Source organism: Pongo abelii, chromosome 9 (assembly GCF_028885655.2).
Source record: "Pongo abelii isolate AG06213 chromosome 9, NHGRI_mPonAbe1-v2.0_pri, whole genome shotgun sequence".
Taxonomy (NCBI): domain Eukaryota; kingdom Metazoa; phylum Chordata; class Mammalia; order Primates; family Hominidae; genus Pongo; species Pongo abelii.
This window is the reverse complement of record NC_071994.2, coordinates 58278291-58284232: the sequence shown is the minus strand read 5'-3', so window position 1 is coordinate 58284232 and position 5942 is coordinate 58278291. Positions and strand designations below refer to the sequence as shown.

The following is a 5942-nucleotide window of genomic DNA, read 5'->3' as shown; positions in this document are numbered from 1 at the left end:
CTTTAAAAGACCTCAGAGTGCAGTTGAAGAGAAAGAAGTGAGGACAGATAATTCGAGTACACTATTGTAAGTGCTGTAGTTGAGCAATGTTGAGGTCAAGTGAGTTTGGATTGGGCTTCAGGGACAGAATCTAAGCTTTCATGAAGCTGAAGTTTTCTTCTGTCAAAAGAAAAAGAATGTCACTAGCATCAAAATAAGCAGGTTTCCAAATGAGAAACAAAATTCTTTGATTCAATTGCCAGGTGAAAATTCTTTACAGAATTCCTAATGATATACAACATCTTTAGCAAAAACTGTACAATTGATATCACAGACTTCCAGAGTGGACTCTCCCAATAACCCTTGGTCTGAACTAAAGACATCCAATCAAAGCTCTCGGCCTGGAGCATTGGCTGCAAACACTGGCTTCCTGCTTCCTCTGACCTGTAGGAAACCCTCATCTACAGCCCTGTCCTCCTACAACATTTGGAAATTGAGGGTGGACAGATGGGTTTCAGCACTAGCAGAGTGCTGGGCCTGGAAGAGCAATGGATCTGGACTGAGGGGACCTGAGTTCAACATTGTGAATAGTGTGATAAGAGCCACCAATAAATTTGGTTGGACAAATTGAAAACTATATAGCTCTTTATTGCTTTCATAGCTACTTTGTACTGTCTCCTGCATACTCAAATTGCACTTGTCAGCTCCCCTCAGTGAGGGCCAATCTGAGGGGCAGCCTCACTGTCTGTGAGCAGCACAGAGCCTGCTGTGATGTCTCTTCTTCTCTTGGTGTTCTCTTCTGTCTGCTTGAGTTATCTGTAGAAGGGATAACCACTGGTGGAGAACAGTCCTGAATTTTGTACTGATCCCATTTCTATAATTAACTGTTTTTAATTGTGTTAAAATATACATAACATACACTTTCTAACTATAATGATTTAAAGTGTACAATTCAGTGTCATTAAGTACATTCAAAATAAGTTGTAACCGTTACCACTGCCGGTTTTAAGAATTTTGCATTATTCCACACAGAAAGTCTGTGCTCATTCAATAATGGCTACACATTCTCTCCGTCATCCAGCACCAGGATCCTTCTAATTTACTTTCTGTATTCACAAATTTCCTAGTTTCGATACCTCATAAAATTTGAACTTACAATATTGTTGTTTGGTCTGGCTTATTTCCCTTAGCACAATGTTTCCGGGTTCATCTATGTCACAACATGTATTAGAATTCTATACCAACTGCAGATACTATAATTGACATGAGCATGGAAAGGTCAGATATTTTCAGTTTTGCTTCTCTTGTTAACAGCCGTAAAACTAACTTTCAGTTACACCCAGAACAATTTGTACAAAACCTGGAAGAATGAAGAATTCTACAACTGAAAGTATCTGTAAGTAAACAATGAATGGTTTTCAAGATAATTTCCACTTTGAAACCAATACTGAGGTTTTCGGTGGCCTAAATGGAACTGGTGGGGCATATTTATTAGCTCCTCACTGGTCTATTAGTCCAGGAAGAGCTAAATAAAAACTTACCAGTTCTCAAAGTCTTAAAGGGAAGGGGCCATGGTTGTCTTTACTAGAAACCAAGGCCACGTGTCACCATGCTGTGGACAATTACAGCAGAGGACTTTTCATAAAACCAATTTTCTAGACTGTTTTTATGAAGAGAGAGTTTGTCTCTAAGTACATTATTTTGCTCTATATCTGAAAATACAATGGAACATAGAGATAGCAGAACTCATTTATTCAGAATTGAGCTTCCAACTATGGTAATGCCTCCAGTCATAGAAGGGAACGTGGTTTTCAGGGGAACATAGTCTGAGAGATTAATAAGGAATCTTCCCTTTTGATATAATCAGGTAGGAAATAAGTATAAAGAAGAGTTTTAAGGTTTTGGACAGGAACTCCTTTCAATACCAGGTAATTGCAGAAAAAGTGTTCAGCAAGAAAGATTCAATGTAAGATAACAGGAAAAATAGATTGGCAATATCAAGGAGAATCTAAACATTGTATTATCAGACTAATGCTTTCTATGGTTGACAACTGCAACTGTCACGATAGATAAAAATCCATTTGAAGACCTTGAGGAACCACTGCAACATTCCTGAGGTGCAACGCTAAGAAAAACACATGCAATTGTCAAGGATGGCAGGGCAGTGTTGCTCTCAAAGTTCCGTCTGACAGGACAGAGGCTCTTCCTCACTGCCCAAATCTGCTTCTCGACAGCTCCAGGGTTTCCTCAGGAAGCTGTCGTCCACCTTCATCCACCTCAGGCGTGTCCTGTAGAGCCCTCTGGAGAACCAGCTTCAGTTTCTGCCTATTTTGACACTGCCTGAAGGAGCCCACGAAGAAGTAAATGATGGGGTTGGCCGTTAAGAGAGGAAAGGAAAATGGAAACTAGATGAATGTGACGATATAAGACTTCCAAATCCACGTGGTTCCATGAAAATAGGAAAAACTGAACGCCAAAGGGCAGGCCACAGAGGAGGAAGACCAGCACTGTGAGCAGGATGGTCACGTACAGCCTGGTCAGTGGCATCTTCCGGGACCCACAAACGATCCTGACCAGCAGGACCAGGCTGGACCCACAGAGAACCACACATAAAAAAATCAGCCACCCTACTGTGATGAAATCTGATGTTTGACACCAAACAGAATCAGCATCACTAAACAGAAAGTCACAGAACCTCCACTCCAGGATGCTCCACAGCAGGGACAGGGCCCAGAGCATGACACACACGACCGCTGACAGGGGTGGGGGCGGGGGCGGCAGCGCTACCAGATGGGCCACAGGACGGACAGGCAGCGCTCCGTGCTCATGGCGCTTAGAAATCTCAGGCATGCAAGGTAGGAAAACATCATCACAGGGCTGAGGATTTTGAAGATGGGATGGAGGATATTGATGAGGCTTAACGGAAAACGTATAATGTGGCCTCAGAGAAAGAGGAAGTCGGCCATGGACAGGTTGAAGATGTAGATGGAGAAGGCGTTCCTGCGCATGCGGAAGCCCAGGAGCCGGAGCATGACTGCATTTCCTGTCATCCCGAAAAGGGAAATGATGCACATCAGCCCTGTGAGGCTCAGGGTCTGCTTGTAGCAAGGAGTCTCCTCACGTCCATTGATTGGTGTCAGTTCTGTACCCAAGGCTGGGATGGTTGGATTCACGCTCAGAAACCCTAGTCTGGTGTCCCTGGGAACACAAACCAGATGTGATCAACAGCTGTATCATCTCTGATTCTCCGCACCACCCTGCCACATGGGATTTACTGTTGTCATTTTAAGAGGAGATATCAGACACGTGCAGAGAATAAGTTACCTATCAAAAGGTGGGGGTCCTGAAATCCAGCTTGAAATTCTGTTCTTGCTGACTCTAAAGCCTGACCTCTCTCTACTGCCGCACAAGTTCTATGCTGACATGGGAATAACATTATGGTCAAAACACCCCCAACTCAAGTGGCCAGGGCTGTGGACCTGATCATTGCTTTATCCTGGGCCTGAAATTTTCTCTCAGGTGGAGGAATTCAGATACACAAAGAAGTGGTTGTGACACACTCGTGACTAGGACTGGTCATCCATGGACAGGAAAGAAGACCATGCATTATGAACCAGAGGAAAATGTGACCTTCACTATCATAAGTGTGAAAATGGCTGGGCCTGGTGGGTGAAAAATAACTCAGTGTGTCAGTCATTGCAGACAGGACCACATTTTACATTTTATACTCCCAGTGCCTATTTCCATGAGCAGCACACTGTGCTCTTCATAAATATTCATTCAATGAATGAATGCATGCATGAGGAACTTAATGGTAATGGTAGATTTTGGTGAAATGGAAAATAAAAATGAAAGCACAGTGTAAGGCATTAGAACATCCATGTTTAATTAGGTACAGAAAATTTCATTCATCAGAATTCTATTTGTGGCAGCTCTATCTGTGTTAAAAAAGAATTACTGATGTGTGCCCCAAACCTGAAATTGACCACTGATGTGCCTTTGAAATGAGGACTCAGTGTGGCTTTGCTGAACACCTAGAAGCATTTTTGTACAGAATATTTGTGTAGGTTGTGGGTCTGAGCTGAAATGCTCAGCAATAGAGCAGAGGAAAGAGTAAGTGAGGGTGAGGTCTGAGTGCCACTGAAGCAAGTAATTGAGGTGTGGGAATATGTATGGGGGACTACTAAGTGTTCTGCTGGGTATACACAATGTAAACCTGTTCCATTCTCTCTTTCAGGAGATCTTTGGTTCGTTTCTTTGTTGATGTAAACATTTGTATGAGAGGAGTCCATGAGGGGAAATAGGACATGTGTAGGGCTTGGAGTATAAAGAGAGATATTCATGCAGATTTCAGCTGGAGAATGAGCACTGGGTCTAATCTGGGAGAATAACAGCAGCTGATTGAGAGTTTTTAAGATATTGTCTCTTTTCATTATCTGAAGAGCCTAGGAGGTAAGAATGAGTGTTATTTCCATATGGACAATAATACATTGGAACACAAAAAGAGTGAATTATTCGTTCTGGGACTTATATAGTATGATTTGAGGCCAGCAGGGCTGACTAACGATCCAGTCTTGGAGCAGCTGTTTACACCCAGCACCACTCTGTGTTGATTATACATGTTAGAGGGGGTAAAGCAGAGGAGTGATTCTTAAGATTAAATCCAAGTTGGCAGGCAAAATTGTGGGTTGAAAAAAAGAAAACCAACCTAAACAAATTTCAGATAGAGAATGAGAAGCAAATCAAATAGGGAACAATATAGAGGAGAGTGAAGGCATTTAGGAATAAATTCAGGAGTTCCTTTTTGCCTATCAGAGGCCACCTTTGCTCTGGAATCCCAAGAATGCACATGGGCAGGAGCTCTTCAGGTGGAAAGGAGACACACCCTCCTCTGGGAATACCGAGGAGCATCAGGAGTGAATGCATCCATCTTGAGCTCTCTTAGAGAGACAAGCCACCACCCTGATTGACCCGAAAAGGAAATGGGAGGAAAAGGAGAACCTCTTTTATCCACACTCAGGGCACTAAACACTGTCCATCTGTATTTATGGTTTGATATGTTTGTCTTCCTTATGAAACTTGAAGCTCCATTAAGGAGTAAGTCATGCCTGTCTTTTTCACTGTGGTATCACCAACATTTAGCACGTCTTCCTTAAAGACCATCTGTGGTATTATCCTCATATAACATAAGATGAAGCCGTGGCCTAGACTTTTAAAGTGTTTTCCTGTGATCACAACATGAAGAGCAGGTCCAATACCCGTCCCTGGTCCCTGGAGCCCTGCATGAAACTTCTGTACTGTTCTCTGACCCATCATTCATTATTTCAGAGGAGCTCCTGAAAAAATCTTGGTGTGAGCACAGAATCAGAGACAGTGAGGGGCTGAAGGGACTGCTAGGTTGTTCCAATATTGATTTTCCTCTTTGGTCATGACCGAGTCTAAAGGCAGCACAAGGACCCACATTCCAGTTTTCCTTGATGCTGGGTGCCATTGTATGTCCAGGTGCTGTTCAATGAAAGGTGCACAAAAGTGAAGTAAGCAAGTCCTGGCTCATAGAATCAATCAAAAGAGCAAAGCCCCTCCTTTCCTTCATCCTTTTCCATCACGCTGGAATGCTGATGTGGCTGTGAACCATGTAGGATCACAAGGATGAGGGCACCTCCCTGGGGACTGGGGAGTTGCAGTTTTGGAATTCTCATGTATGATGTCTTGGAGTTTCCAGCTCAGATCTCACAGATGGTCATCTCTGGGCATTCCCTGGTGCTTGCTCCAGAACCCTAGCACACACCAAAATATGCAGATGCTCAATTTCCTTATATAAAAATATGCGATATTTGTGCACACCCTGTGCTCTTTCTCCTAGATACATTAAATCATTTCTAAGTTATTTAGAATAACTGACAAAATACAACTTTCATGTAAATTCTTGTTTTACTATACTTTTTTTGGAAGTAATGACAAGG

General features: G+C 42.8%; 1 pseudogene; it reads right to left on the bottom strand.

Moving 5' to 3' along the window:
- Nucleotides 1-2186: 2186 nt before the first annotated feature.
- Nucleotides 2187-4909, bottom strand: LOC100438046 (mas-related G-protein coupled receptor member X3-like; annotated as a pseudogene).
- Nucleotides 4910-5942: the final 1033 nt, after the last annotated feature.